The sequence below is a fragment of the Lagenorhynchus albirostris genome, chromosome 7, assembly GCF_949774975.1.
Source record: "Lagenorhynchus albirostris chromosome 7, mLagAlb1.1, whole genome shotgun sequence".
NCBI lineage: Eukaryota > Metazoa > Chordata > Mammalia > Artiodactyla > Delphinidae > Lagenorhynchus > Lagenorhynchus albirostris.
In genome coordinates this window covers 6,955,329-6,970,824 of record NC_083101.1, presented here as the reverse complement: position 1 = coordinate 6,970,824, position 15,496 = coordinate 6,955,329, and the positions used below count along the sequence as shown (strand labels likewise).

Sequence of the window (15,496 nt, the reverse complement as noted above, 5' to 3'; positions counted from 1 at the left end):
GAATGCACTTTGAAGCAAGAGATCCTTTTTACCTTATCAACTTGGCCAAACATTTCAAAAAGATTAGAATATCCTGTGTGGTGAGGGGAAAAAGGAATTTTACACAACGCTCTTTCCTTGGTAGGAGTGTGTGTGGGTTCAGTGGTAGCCCCCTGAAGCCATGAGCATGTCCTAACCCCACAACTCATGAATGTTACCTCATTTGAAAAAAAGGGTCTTCGCTGATATAATTAAGGATCTTGAGATGAAGAGATCATCCTGGATTATAGGACAATGTCCTTGTAAGAGGCATATGGGGGAAAAATAGACAGAGGAAGAGGTGATATGACCACGGAGGCAGAGACTGGGGTGAGGGGGCTACGAGTCAACTGACAGAAGCTAAGAGAGGAAATCCCCTGGCGGTCCAGTGGTTAGGACTCCACACTTTCACTGCCAAGGGTGTGGCTTCGATTCCTAGTTGGGGAACTAAGATCCCACAAGCCACGCGGTGCGGGCACCCCCCCAAAAAAAACCCAAAAAAGACAAGACAAAACCAAACCAAACCTGACACCCTGATTTTGGACTTCTAGACTCCCGAACTGTGGGGGAATAAATTTCTTTATTTTAAGCCACCAAATTTGTGATAATTTGTCACGGCAGTCCTAGGACACTCACACCGTGTCATCAGAACATTTTCAGGAGGGCAATGTGGGAGTATGCAGACAGACTGGTCCTAAAACGTGCATACCTTTCCTAACATGGAAAACTTTTCTCCTAGAAATCACTCAAAATTAATAATTGAGCGTTTGTTAAAGAATTCTTGGCAAGGATATTCACTAAAGGCTTCTTCGTTAAGGGAATTTGAATAAACAGCCTAAATGTTCAATGACAGAGGGTTGGCTAAGTAAATGATGGTTTTGCCATGTAACCATCAGGATAAAAAATAATAATACCTGAAGTGGATGGAATATTTTTGATGTGCTCCGCAAGGAATGAGTACTTTCTGTCTCTTGCCTCATGTAATTCTCACCACAAGGCTGTAAGGCAGTCAGCAGTAGCCCCACCACACAGAGGAGGACGGCAAGGTCAGAGGGTGGAGGCCACCTGCCCGACGTGATGCAAGCAAGGGGCCAATTCCTGACCCCAAGCCCTGTACTGTGCACATGTCCACCACACAACAAGATGACTCATGGTGCAGCCAGCAGATCACCAGGTAACGGCACAGAAGGATCCTGGCTGCAGAGTGTCGGATGGAAAACAGCAGTTGAGCACATCCTACTTTTGCAAAAATAAAAAGTGCATTCAACTTGCAGAGAAAAAAGGCTGGAAGGATTTATTATGCACGTTAACGGGGAGGCTACCTCTGGGGATGGATTTGGTGATTTTGATTTTCTACACGAACACGCACAGCTTTGGTAATCAGAACAAAATAATGAAAACCAAAACCACACCACCGGGCCTGTGCTGACCACACTGACCTCTGACTTTGCTCTGGGAGATGGGGAACAGCCAGTGCCGCAGCGGAGGGACCCCAGGCGCCTGACTCCCCCCCGCCCTTGGTCTTCTCCCCTCCGCTGCTGTCCACACCTTCCCTGCACCCACTCTTCCGTGGGCATCGATTTTTCCATCCTTCAGAGAAGCGCCTGAGGAAAAGGAAAGAGCATCTCTGGATCAATGAGTAGAGCCCTGCAGCCCCGGTCAGGTGGTGTGTCGCGGTGGTCTGCGGGCTGTCTGTCACTGCCCTGCCCGGGACTCAAGGGGGAGGTTGGCTGGTGGGGGGAGAGTGAGCCTGGCTGGTGGGGGGAGAGTGAGCCTGGCTGGGCTTCCCCAGTGGCCCCGTGAGCGCGCCGTGTGCGCGCGCGCGTAGTGTAGGCGTGGTGGCGGGGGGATGTGTGAGATGTGTAATGGGGTGTGGGGCTGTATGCGGCGCAGTTGTGTGTGTGTGTGTGTGTGTGTGTGTGTGTGTGTGTATGAGATGGGGGTACAGTAGGGTCTGGGATAGGGTGGGGGGTGGTTTTGCCCCCTGCCAGCTGCCAGCGCTGATCTTTGCCTAGAGAAATGGGTAGCAGCCCAAGCCCCCTCTGGCAGGCTCCCATCAACTCACCCTCACGGCTCAGTGAGGAAGGTGCTGGTAGCCACCCACTGCCCAGGCAGAGAAACTGAGGGCTGTGTGTGGTGAGAAAAGGAGAGACAGGGAGGGGAGGGGGAGGGGAGAGAGAGCGTATCACTTGTGGCAGCTCCCAGACTCCCGTGTAAGGCACCAGCACTCACCTGTGCTGGGCGCTGGGAGTGGGGGCACAGACAGGAGACACCCGCCTTGGCCCCGCCCTTCGGGGCTCCCAGTGAGGGGAGGGAGTCGGTCTATGGGCACTCTTGGGCCAGACCTGGCCAGTATGGGTCAGCAGACACCTCCCCCATGCTCTTCAGGCCTGTCCGAGCTTCTCCCACCCACCACGCTAGCCTCTTCCTTCCGGTCAAACCGTCTCCTGACTTGTCACTTGACCAGAGCCTGGTCCCCTCACTCATGCAAACACACCTCCTCTCGGAAGCCCCCATGGACCAACCCCCAGCCCCACAGCTCCCTGTGCTTCTCTTCCAGGGCCCCGGTGACAAACATCCTTGAAGATTTCAGTCCACTGTTTCCCGTCTGTCTTCTCCCAGCCTAGACTGTGAGCTCAGAGAAAGTCAGGCTGAAGCTGTGGGTCCTCTTGGCTGGCTGTGCTGTGCCCACCCCCTGACCAGGCACCGAAAATGGCTCAACATATGCTTGTTGCATGAATGAATGAACCATGATAATTGCTAAGAAAAGAAGTATGCAGATGGTCTATGATGGAGTTCTGTGAGCATGGACTGGGTTTGTGTCCGCGTGCACGTGCGCTGAGGTGTGCTCACGTGTGGGTACGGTGCGTTCACGGACACGTGCACAAGTATGTGCGCGGGCACGGGTGCGTGCACGTGTGCACAGGCACCCAGTGCTTGCGTGTGTGTGTCACGCATGTGTGTGCACGTACTGGGGTCCACGCGTTTCTATATGCCGGTGTGTGCAGGTGTGTGTTTACACCTGTGTCTGTTTATGCTACTTCTTGCTCAGGGTTGGAGGAACATCATGATCCTTCTCTCACGTTTGTTGCTTCTCCATGACCTGCAGCCGACCTTGCCGCTTTTCGCTTTCTGCAGCCTCCAATCCCAGTCCCAGCAAAGACTCTAGCTCCAGCGGGGCTTCAGCGCTAACATTCCAGCCCATTCCACCACTCAAGGCCCAGACGTCCCCTGGAACACAACAAACGTGTAATCTCGGCTGGATGCTTCTGCCTCTTTCGCCTTCGCATCTGTAAAGTGGACACCAAGCTCACAGACACGCATAAAAGGCACGGCCCAGGACCTGGTCTATAGTGAGCGTTCGACAAATGTTTCCCACCACGATGCTTCTGACGGTGATGGTGGTGACGACCTTCCCCTGGTGGCTGCAAACCAGGGTGACCCAGAGGACGCGGGGAAGGGAAGCCAAAGCAGCGCCCTGCCTGGGGCGGATGACTACATCCCGCCCTCCTGGCCACGGGCTCCCAGAACATGCTGCGGTGGAAGGAGTCAGGGGAATGAAGAGCAGACGACGCGCAGCCCAAGTCCTCATCCCAGAGCTGCTTCCCTGGCCCGCTGCGGTCAGGGCGCGTGGGTTCTCCCACAGCGGCTCTTCCGGCTGGCTCCACGCCAATCACACGTGAGGTATGTACTCGAAATCAAACCCCAGCTCCTCTCCGTGGCCTGCATACCCCTCCTTCCCTGTGCTCTAGCCACACAACTGTCTTTCTGCTCTTCTTACACATGTTCCTGCCTCAGGGCCTTTGCATTTGCCATTCCCTCTATCTGGTGTACCGGGTCTCCACATGGTCTTAGGGCTGCCCCGCCCCCATCCTTCAGCTCAGAGGCCCCTTCCTCAGTACCCCTAGTCACGCACCATCACACCACTTATCGACAGCTAACATTATCTTAAAACGTGCATTTATCAGGCTATTGTGTCTTAATCACCACCTGGAAGGTACTCAACAAGGATTTGTAGGAAGGGAGAGAGGGCGGGGCCTGGCTCCTGGGATCCAAACCTCATAGTTCCATTTATTTAGCACGTACTATGCGCCAGGGTGTAGCCCAAAGTCTAGCCAGCTGGGTGACCCGGGGCACCTGCCCTACCTCTCAGGCCTCAGTTTCTCCATCTTTAGAGTGAAAGGCAGCCCCAAGTCTCTGGAGGGATCCTCATCTCCATTTTCATGATGTCTCCAGCTCTCTGCAACCTGGCAGTCTGCAGAGCCTGGGAATGTGAGGCCTCTGCGGTCCGCAGCCTCCTGAGCCTGCCCTGCTCTCCCGCAACTTTTCAGTCCGACTTCACCTCCTCTGGGATGTCTCCCTGCCTCAGGCCTCTTCGGAGCTCTCAGCACACCGTATTTTTTTTTTTTTTTTTTGCGGTACGTGGGCCTCTCACTGCTGTGGCCTCTCCCGTTGCGGAGCACAGGGTCCGGACGCACAGGTTCAGCGGCCATGGCTCACGGGCCCAGCTGCTCCGCGGCATGTGGGATCCTCCCGGACCGGGGCACGAACCCGCGTCCCCTGCATCGGCAGGCGGACTCTCAACCACTGCGCCACCAGGGAAGCCCAGCACACCGTATTTTGATCGTTTACTTCTCTGGCTCCCATTAGGCTATGAGCTCTGGGAGGCCTGGGACAAGTGTTTTCTTTCAGCATCCTAGCTCAGAAGGGGACACCCTGCAGGACCCTGGAACCTTACCCAGCGGAGACAAGGTCTGGGATGGGTCATCCAACTCTGCCACCAATTTGCTCACCCCTGGAAAGAAGCCACGCCCTTCTCTGTGTCTTCAGAAACACTGGTGCTATTTACTGCCCACCAAGAGCTCCAGACTTTGCAGCCCTTGCAATGCTATTCACAGCTTCTACCTGATGTCTGTCCAAAAGGCCCGACTCGACGAGCACCCCAGCATCTGTGCCTTTTTCGTTGAGACGGGGCCTGGTTTCTGAGTTTGTTTCAGCTGTGAGGGTCCCTGGGGCGCCTCTGCAGGAGGGGTGCGGCAATGGCAGAACACTACGTGGGCAACCAGCTTCCCTGTTTTCGCTCTTCCCACCCAAGCCCCAGGGGTGGAAAACAAATCCACACTCGCCAGAAACCTGACTCGGCTGCCGAGCTGGAAAAGCTGGTTCTGGAAGGGAAGGCTGGGGGAGGGGGGCTTCCGAGGCCCCAGGGCCGCTGTCTGGGAGCTGTTCTCACCAGTCAAGTGGCCCTTGGCCTCCCAGGACGCCGTCACTTGGAGGTTCTCTCTCTGGGAGACGGGGGACTGGCTCTCATCCAAGGCCACCTGAGCAACGACCACTGCAGGGTCTTTGGCGTTCCAGGGAGCCACGGGGAAGGGCAGTCAGTGCAGACGGTGGGGAAGGGGAGAGGGCGAAAGGGCTCAAACGCTAAGTAAGGGTCCTTCGGGCTCTGGGCTAAAGCCCGGGCCTAGCAGCAGGACTTGGCCAGCGCCCGTGGCCGCGGGGCTCGGCGGGCACACATCCGAGCACCGCTGGGTGCCTGCCCAGCACAGTGCCGGCCGGGGCGAGAAGAGGCGGAGGCGGCCCGAACCAGGGAAAGGGGAGGGAGCCTGGCCGCCGCTGGGCCTCGGGGACGCGAGCGGCCTCGGGGACGCGAGCAACCCCAGCGACCGCCTGGCCCAGAGTGGCGATTCCTCCGCGGGGCCGCCAAGCACGCGCCCAGCTGCCGGGAACGCGCCGCGTGCGTGCGCCCAGCTCGCCGCCACCGGCATCAATTCCCGAGATGTCTGTGCATGTCTTTTTCTTTCACTAGAGGTTGCTCACTTTCACTTCTTGCTTCCTTTCCGCTCCTCCGCCAGCTCCGTGAGCGCGTGTGCGTTGTGTGTGTGTGGGGGGGGGGGGTGCGCGCGCCTGTCCGCGCGCTCCCGGCGGACGCTTACCCCGCCCGCGGGCAGGGCGCTCGGGGATCGCCGGGTGCCCGCCGCCTGGCGTCAGGCGCGACGTGGCCCAGCCGCCTAGCCCCCTACGGGAGCGTGAGAACCGGTTCCAACAGCCCCCAAAGCCCTGACCACCCTGCGTTGCCCTGGAAGATGGGGGTCCCAGGTGGAGCAGGCCGGAGAAAAGGCCTGGCCTCATCGCTGCGTCCCCCCTCCGCCCTCACCGACTTCTCTCACTTTCTGGGTCTTTAAAAAAAAGGCGAATGCCCCTGAAGCCGCTGCTACTTCTCCTGACTCCAGAAGCATCTCTCTGGGCCTCTCCACTCCAAACAGGAAACCAAGGCCAGGATGGATGGAGCCTTGCTTCACTGAGCAGGAAGCCACATCCCGTGGAGGCCAGAGCCTTTTGCTTGAGAAAGTAGGATTTGGATGGGGCTGAGAAGGGCCTCTTCGGCTTCCTTTCCGGGCCCAGCCAGCTGGTCTCCTTACTGTTCTTTTAGTGCATCTTGTGCGGGGGTCCCGCCTCAGGGCCTTTGCACAGGCTCTGGGCTCCAACCGGCCAGAGACCTCCATTCCTCACTAGCTGTGTGACTTTAGGCAAATGACCTAACCTCTATGAAGCTTCATTTCCTTGCCTGTGAAATGGGCTCATAATAGGATGTTTGAAGGTTCAAAGTGATGTCCAGGGACTGAGCAGTTAGGGCACAGGGAAGGACATTTGGTGGGCCCAGGGCAGATGTGGGGATCGGGCAGAAGCCCAACCCCTTGGCTGGGATACCTCCCCTCACTCTTTCAGGGAACCTCTTTACCACCCATCTCCCCAGTCCCTGCCAGGCCTTCTCAAGGCCTCATCAGCTGATCTTCACCCAAAACAATTCCCTGCCCCAACCCCTGCTGTGAGGACCAGCAGGAGGCAATAGAAAGGGGACCAGGTCAGAAGGCAGGAGAACTGGGTTCAAATTCTAGCAAATTCTGCCTCACTGTGTGATTGTTAGTGAGTTGCTTGGCGTCTCTGTGCCTGAATTTCTTTCTGTGTGAAACTGAGGCAGAAGGCTGTCTGGCCTACATCTCAGGACCCCTGGTAGACAAAGCAGCCTGTGGGTGGGATGTCATTCCAAGAAGTGAAAAGCCTCAGACAGAAGCATGTTGCCGCTGTAATTTACACCCATCCTCAGAGCATCAGCTCGGGCTTGAGGAATCCACTTGTCAGCTGGATCTGAGGGGTCCCTGCCACCCGTGCTAATGGAAGGTGGCTGGAAGGCCACTTCCAAGAAATGTACAGATTGACGGGTTCTGCCACTCACAGCTGGCCTTAGTCATCAGTTCCAACAATGGGGGTGCCTGAGGCACTGTAACAGCCCCTGAAGGGAGTATACTGCGGGGAGAAGCATCATGTAGTTCGCTGATGAGTAAGGCCTTGGCCATGGGCTATGGTCCGTGGCCTTCCTCAGCCCTGCCACTTGGCCCCCACCTTGACTCTCCTTTGCCTCAGTTTCTTCCTCCTAAGTGCCAGCCCCTGAAAGTCCCCATGTGGGCTCCCTAGAAGCCTCCCGTGCCCCAGGTTAAAGCTGCCATCTTTCCCCCCCAGTTCCCTCCTCCTTTATTACTGTGATCATCACATGCTGGGAGTTGCCACCGATTCTTCAAGCCACACGCCCATGGCCAGCTTGTTTGCTCCAGACAGAAACACCAGCATTGACTTTGCTGCATATTCATTGTAAAACTGCAAATGATATAAAACACGTACATTGAAGAATAGAAGTTCCCTCGTTATTTGCCCTCCAAAAATAGCTACTGGCCACATTTGGTGAATTCTGGTATCTGTTTAGACTCTCTGAGTTATAACAGGCAGAAAATCCAATCAAAATAGGAATTATGGGCTCATGTAATAGAATAATGCAGAGGCAGCTGTGGGTTTCAGGCATGGTTTGATCCAGAGGTTCATGATGTTATTGACGCTCCAGCTTGACTTCTCTGCAGTTCTTTTCCCTCTGCCCTCCTCATGGTGTCAGCAGGTCCAGTTAGGGTGGTAGCAGTAGCTGCTGGAGTCCCAGATGTTACACTCACACGGCACCATCAGAGGAGGCAAGACCAGCTCATTCTTGGTTCCCAAGTAAGAATGAGGAATCCTGTTTCTCAGAGGTGTTCTGACCCAGCCTGGAGGGGGTCAAAGAAGACTTCCTGGAGGAGGTGGGGCCTGAACTCATGTTGAAGAGCCCCCTGTCAGGAGAGTTGGGGCCCCTTTCATGTATGAGAAAGCAAAGTGCCCTTTCACCTCTGTTGAAACTCGAGGCTCAGAAAAGTTAAGTCGTGGGACTGAAGAGGCTGAAGTGGTCCAGCAGGACCGCATGAAGCGAGTCAACAGGTCAAGCTCCCATTCTGCAGACAGATCTGGGCCGGAGCCTCGGGTTGTGTGGCCTCAGGCAAGCCGGCCTCATCTCCCTGAACCTCAGCTTGCTGACTCCCTGTGAAATGAAGGCAGCAACAGACCAGCCTTCGGGGTTATTAGGAGGGTTAAGGCCCATCCCTCATGTGCACTCGGGAAACATGACTTGCTATTCATATTGTTGTCATTGGTGCCTTTGTTATTATGGCCACTTTGATAGAGACTCCTTAGCACAGTGCCAGGTACCCAGCAGGTGCCCAGGAAATAATAGCCGGGACCCTGATCATTATCGCCAGCTCCCTGGGGCACAGCAGATGTGGCTGGGCCCACCCGAAGCCCACTTGCCCAGCAGAGTGACACCGCCACCCTCAATGAGCAAAGGTGAGTGGTGGGACAGGCCCAGCCTGGGCCCAAGCTCATGGGGAGCTGATCTCTCCAGCAAGGTCCTTGCTGCACCTGCTCACAACCCGCCCACGCCAGTCTTAGGGAGGTTTCTGGGCTGGGAGGGGTTGCCCCACTCCCTCCATCCATCGGAGCCTCGCTGTGTGTCTGGCTGACCGGCTGTGTGTCTCTCCCTGGCAGGTGAGCTATGAAGCACCAGGCCCCAAAAGCACCGGCCTGCAGTCTCAGCATTAAGTGTATTCGCAGCCATTAGCAGGAGGCCCCAGCCTGGCCAGTCAGGGCGAATCCTCAGCCCACCCCTTGCCCCCGCTCCCTGGGGGCTGCCTGTTAAAGCTCCATCCTTGGAGGGGAGAACAGAGGCTGAGAAGAAAACACGGGGCTTCTAGGGCCCACGTGGACATTTGTGTAGGTTGTTCACTGCACAAAGGTGCTGCTCAGGGGGCAAGTGGAGCTGCAATTCAGCCAGCCCTCCGCTTCCCAGGCTGTGGGACCTGGCTCCGGCTGCATTCCACACAGGAGGTGGTGCCCTTTTCTAATCCGTTCAAAGGAGCCTTAGGGGAGAGCTGTGGCCTGCGTGGGCTGCATAAAGAAGCTATCTGAGAACTCGAAGCCTTATGTAGCCTTTTTTTTAAATTGCATTTTTAGGGACATCTTTTTAGAGTACAGTTCTGTGAATTTTATCATGTGTATAACTTTGTATAACCACCACCACGAGTAGGATACAAAACAGGTCTATCACCCCAAAAAAGTCCCTTGTGCTATGCTTTCGTAGTCACGTCCTCCCCTTGCTCCTAATCCTGGCAGCCCCAGATCCGTTCTCCATCACTGGTCTCTTAGAAAATGGAATCGTGCAGTATGTGATATTTTGAGACTGGCCTTTTGTGCTCAGCATAGTGGCCTTGATCCATGCAAGGTGATGCGTGTGTCAATAGTTTGTTCCTTTTCATTGCTGAATAATAGTCCATGTTCGGGATGTACCATTTTATCCATTCACCCACCGAAGGAATTTGGGTTGTTTCCACTTTGGGGCTTTTACAAATAAAGCTGCTCTGAACATCCATGCCTCTGTGACTATGAACATGCCTGTCTCTGCATGGACCTAAGTTTTCATTTCTCTGGGATAAATGTCCAGGAGTAGTACAGCTGCGTCATAGGACAAGAATATGATTAACTTTTTAAGAAACTGCCAGACTGTTTTCCAGAGTGACCATACCGTTGTGCATCCGTATCTATAATGTATGAGAGTTCCAGTTGCTCTGGACTCGTCAGCACTTGATATTGTCAGTTTTTAAATTTTAGCCATCCCAGTGGGTGTGAAGCAGTACCGCATCACACTTTTAATTTTCACGTGTCCCTGATGGTTAACAGTATTGAGCATTTTTTCATGCATTTATTTGTCATCTGATAGATCTCTGATGAAGTGTCTATACAAGTCTTTTGCCTATTTTTCAATTGGACTGTTATGAAACTATTGAGTTTTGATGGTTCTTTATATATTCTGGATACAAGTCCTTTGTCAAATATGTGATTTGAAATATTTTCTCACAATCTGTGGCTTGTCTTTTCATTCCCTTAACAGTTTCTTTTACAGAACAAGTGTTAAATTTTGATGATTTATCCATTTTTTTCTTTTGTGGGTTGTACTTTATTGTTATGTCTGAGAACTCTGCCTAATCCCAAGTCTCAGAGATTTTTCTCCTATGTTTTCTGAAAGTTTTATGTTAGAGATTTAGGTCTATGATCCATTGTGAGTTGATTTTTTCTTTCTTTTTTAATATGGGGTGAGGTAAGGGTCAAGATTCCTTTTTTTTTTTTTGCATGTGTCCCACAGTATTTATTAAATTAATGAATGAAAGGCACAAAGGATCAGGTAGCAAGGCTAGCAAAATGGGGGAGATCAAGATTGTGTACTAGTCAATGGATAAAGGATTGTTTTTTCAGCAAATGATGTTAAAACCATTGGACATTCATTTTTTTTAAAAAAAAATGAACCTCAACCTAAACCTCATATCTTATACAGAAAAATGACTCTCAGTGGATCATAGATTTAAATGTAAAAGGTAAAGGACTCCAGCAAACCCATCTATGTCGTAGGAGATTCCCAGCCCAGCTCCGCTGTCAGATGACATAGGACTGGTGAGAATTATACGAGCATATAGGGTAAGTCAAGTGAGAACCTTCTATGGCCACCTCTGACCTGTCCAGGGTTTGAGAGAACCAACATTTATCAAACGTGAACCCTGCACCAAGTGTTCCACTGAATGCTTTCTTTGCATCCTCTCATTGAATCCTAAAACAAATCAATAAACTTTTAGAGGTTGGTGTTTTTGTGCCCACTCTATGAATAAGGAAATTGAGCTCAGAGAGGTTAAGAAACTTGCCTAAAGTCACAAAGTAAATGGGGGAGCGAGGTTTTACCCCAGGGTGTTCACCTCTGCTAGAGGCAGGCAGGGCACAGTTGGGACAAGCTGATGTAGAGCTACACTGTTGAGCTATCACGTGGTTATGGGGCCTTGGTTGGGGTGGGTGCGGGGGGGTGGGGCAGGTATGCTTTTCTCCCAGGATTCTGGGGAGATTAGAGGCCCCCATTCTCCGGAGAGCCTTAGCTGAGTCCCCTTCGTGCTGATGCCTCCTCCTGGATGGCTCTTGTTCGAGGCACTCACCAAACCCATTCCCAACAGACGGAACCGTTGCAGGCCTGACGATGGCGGATGCCTCCAGGCAGCGCATGCGCATGACGGCATATGCCAGTCCTGGGCTGATAGGATCTTCTCGCCTGCGCTGGGGCTCCCTGCCTCCTGTGACTGGTCATTCCAGCCCCTCGGCCTTTCCCTCCTTCCTAGTGCATCCCCACCCCCACCCCTTGCCCAGCCTGTAACCCCCTACTTAGGGGGCCCTCTCCACGTCTTCTCACTTGTTTAAACATGGCTGCTGTTTCAGCATTCAGCTCAAGTGGTGCCTTCCCAGCAGCTCCTCCGAGCTCTCCCTCTTCATGCTGCTGATAAATACAGTCTAGTCCCATATGGTCTGAAAAGCTGGCATTTGGCAACATAGCTTTCTAGAGATGCACGGGCCTCTCTAGAGCCTTCTAGATACACCTAGAGATGCATCTGGGGGGAGCAGCCTCAGCCCCAAATAGATTGTGAGGGCAGGGACTGAGTTTTTTTTTTTTGGCTGTGCCACGCACCTTGTGGGATCTCAGTTCCCCAACCAGGGATTGAACCCAGGCCACACGGCAGTGAAAGCCCGGAATCCTAACCACTAGGCCACCGGGGAACTCCCTGGGGGCTGAGTCTTAATCCCCTCTGCTGGGCCCAGAGGAGACTGGCTCCCAGCGCATGACTCAGGGTCCATCAGACCCATCTCTGCCACCTCCTTGCTGTGTGACTCAGTGTCTGGCATGCCATAAACGCTCCATCGATGGGAAGAGTTGCTGCTGTTGCTTTGGGGGCTGTTATTTTTATTCCCAGGATGCCTCCTAGAGCGGTGTAGCCAGGTATGGACGGTGAGAGGGTCCGCTGCTCTCGGAGGGAAGCAAAGTCCTACTGCAGCAGGAAATCTTCCCTCCTCTCACCCCCACCCCCGAACCCCGGCCTGGAACAAGCCCACCACACCCTGCGGGCCGCCACGCAGCTCCCTCCAGCCAGGGCTGCAGGCTCCTAGGGGCAGGGTGGGGGCGGGGAGAGGGCCCAGCTTTTAATTCTTTTCCCCCTTCATAGCCTGGAGTTGACCCTCGGAGTGACACTGAAGGGGCCCCAGGGAGGCTGGGGTCAGGCAGAGGGGAGCAGCCTCTTGCCTAATGAAGTCTGCCCAGAGCCCAGACCTCCTGCAGCCTAATTAGATTTCATGATCCTGAAGGAGGCACCCTGGATCCTTGCTCACCTCCAAACCTCATCAGCACCCGGCCTTGTCCAGTCCAGGCCCTGCATCTCAAACACAGCTCCTGCTGGCAACCTGCCACTGTCCCTGGCCTCCGACCTCTCCCACCTGCTCCTGCCACCTCTCCTGTCTCGCCCACTCTTGATCAATGCTGGGGATATCTTTCTAGAAAGCAAATCAGATCGTGTTCCCCTCCCCCCTCTCCCCACCCCCAGACTCCCACTCCCTTCAACGGGGGCCTCTCCATCTTTTTATTCACAATTATCACCTGGTGATCCTGTTAAAATGTAGAGGTATTGGGACCCATCCCCCAAGAGCTCCTGGGTCTGGAGCAGGGCCCAGGAACCTGCATTTCACAAGTCCCCCTTTAGGGCTGGAGACAGGAGCCCAGGGTGTGGCTCTACTCAAACTCTCACGTTCTGGCTCAAAACCCTGAGGCCACGAGGATACAAATGTGAACCTGGCCTTCTGGAGTACTGTGAAGGTGTGTCTTCAAGGAAGGCGGTTAGAACAGGTTTGCACAGAGCAGTTTTCTAGCCAGGTTACTAACTTGTAAATGTCTAGACAGTTGATACATGGACCTCCATTTGGCCTTGGGTCCCACAAATTTGAGGAGTAGTCCTGCTTGGCTGTCAGCTCTTTATCGCCTCATCTGCAGAATAAGCTCCAGGGGGCTCAGCTTGGCTCAGGTCTGACCCCCTCCCTTCTCCACATTACCCTCCAGCATCTAGCTTATGGTCTTTGAAAACATCAGGCAGCTTATCACCTCTGTGCCTTTGTACATGTTCCCTCTGTCTGGAACGCTCTTCTCCCACTTGTCCCCTTGGAGAACTCCTATTCATCCCTCAAAACCCAATTTAGATTCCATGATTCCCGAGGGCCCCTCTGTGCCCTCGCCCCCTTCTCTGGTTGCACATACCCTGCTTTGCTATAACTATTTTATTTGGTTCCTTTCCTGGAGACAGTTTATCATCTTTGCCGTAATGGTTTTAGATTTGGGAGACTTGGTTTTGCCTCTGGTCCTGATACTTACCAGGGCTCTGAACTTGGATGTTGTCTACCCACCTCTCTGAGACCTTTTCATTACTGATAAAATGGGGATTAAAATATTACCCTCTGCCTCGTGTTGCTTTGATGTTTAAATAAGATCACACGTGTGGGGCTTGGCACGGTGCATGGCACAGAGTTACTGCTTCATTATTTTGACGTCTTTCCTGATGTCGGGCAAGTTCTGTGAGACCAGGGAGTGTATCTCCTCATCTTTGGACCCTTGGGAGTCCAGGATGGGACTTCTCCCAGAGTAGACCCCAGGAGGACAAGTTGCTGGGTAGCTCAGGGCTCTGCTGTTCTGCCCTGTCTCTGGAAACTGTCCCCACTTTGAGTGCCATCTTTGACCGTGCTTAGGGAAAGGGCCCCGTGTCCCTCTAGGGACATTCATTGGAAGTGAGAAAAACCAGCAGGGCCCACGGGGTGAGAGAAGCAGGGATGGGAGCAGATGCTCAGCCCCAGCTTAGGAGAACAGCTGTGTAGTCCGGTGTGTGTTCCAGGGTGCCGGCGCCCTTCCCATCTCCTAGGGTCCTGCCCAGTGTCGGGGGGAAGACAGCGTGCCCGGGAGGCACCAGGACTGGCCCCAGCTGCAGAGCTGGAGCGAGAATCTCTTGATCTCTTGGCTACACCAAGAGGCGGAGGCAGCCGGGGCCCTGGAGATGGTCTCCATGACAACTGCTGCCACTCACTCCCCATCTCGGATGTAAATTAGTTACAATTTTATTAGTGTGCAGAATTTCAAGAGGCCGGATCCTGCCTTGGAAAGGAAAAGGATGGTGGGGGGACAGGGAAGAGTCTCCAAATGCTTCATACTCCCACAAGGACCCCAAACCCCAAGGCAGGTCCACGGAGACTGAATTGGGCCGCACGCCCTCATTTGTCTGGCCTGTCAGCCGGTCTGGACTGGGCGAGTCAGCCTGTCTCTGGAGAGGGAGGGACACACAGGCCCAGAGCACCAGCAGTGGGCCCCGTGCTTTTCAAGCCTTGTCTGGCCTCCTCCTTTTGGCAGCCTGTCCACCTCCCCACTTGTCGGCGGAGGCGGCTGAGGGCCACAGGGGTCATTAGCTGGTCCGAGGGTGCCCGGCTTGTCACGACCAGGCTCTGCTCTCCCCTCTCTGCTCAGCTGCCTCCCGATGGGGGGTCAGAGGTCACTGAGATGCTGCTGGGCACCAAGGCAGGCAGATGAGGACATTGCCAAGAGTTTGGGTTTCTGAGCAAACTTGGGGCCCTGGGCGCCAGGAGTCAGCATGTGGGGCTGCTGCAGATGTGGCCGGATGGTGCCCAAGTCACGGCTTCCTGACGTTCGATGATCTGAATCACACGTGCAGATACACAGGCGTGCACACACACACATTTTTCCCCCCAAGGAGGGAAAAAGGGGACAAATGTGTCTTTCTCCTAAGGCTGTTGTCAAAATTAGTTGCGTCTCCCAAGGCACATCGCACCGTGTGCCCCTCGGGTGGTGCCACTCCCTCCGCTGCTGCGGAGATCAAGCTCTGGAGGGCGGGGCCCAAAGAAGCAGCAGGCCAGCCACGCCCCCTGGGCTCTTAGCCACGCCCCCTGGGCTCCTAATTGCGGCTGGCTTGGTGGTGGGCAAGGGCAGAGGAGTTGGCACTGCAGGGGCAGGGGCGGTGCCGAGGGACAGAGGGCAGGAGGGGATGAGGGAAAGCTCCAGGTAGGTGTGAATGGCCGAGCCAACGAAGAAAAGAAAGCCGAATACAGGTTTGGAGGTGCGCGACAAAGCCTCAGCGAAGGCTCAGGGCATAGGCTATCGGGAGGACGGATGGAAAATGGATGGGGGGCTGGACAGGGCACTAGATGGGGATGAATC

The 15,496-nt window shown here is 54.3% G+C and overlaps 2 long non-coding RNA genes across 4 annotated transcripts in view; one reads left to right on the top strand and one right to left on the bottom strand.

Moving 5' to 3' along the window:
* Window positions 1–1,325: 1,325 nt before the first annotated feature.
* LOC132523289 (uncharacterized) lies at window positions 1,326–4,990 on the bottom strand. Of its 2 annotated transcripts, none has more exons than XR_009541465.1 (3): window positions 4,812–4,990; window positions 3,102–3,249; window positions 1,326–1,622 (listed from the first exon to the last, which is right to left on the bottom strand). It is a non-coding gene; the product is annotated as an uncharacterized LOC132523289 (long non-coding RNA). The 2 variants fall into 2 exon arrangements; XR_009541464.1 differs by having other exon boundaries at window positions 4,924–4,988.
* Window positions 3,569–15,496, top strand: part of LOC132523290 (uncharacterized) — a 35,288-nt gene continuing 23,360 nt past the window's right edge. For both annotated transcript variants that reach the window (XR_009541467.1, XR_009541466.1), the window contains exon 1: window positions 3,569–3,702. This is a non-coding gene — a long non-coding RNA (uncharacterized LOC132523290). The remainder of the gene's footprint in view (window positions 3,703–15,496) is intronic.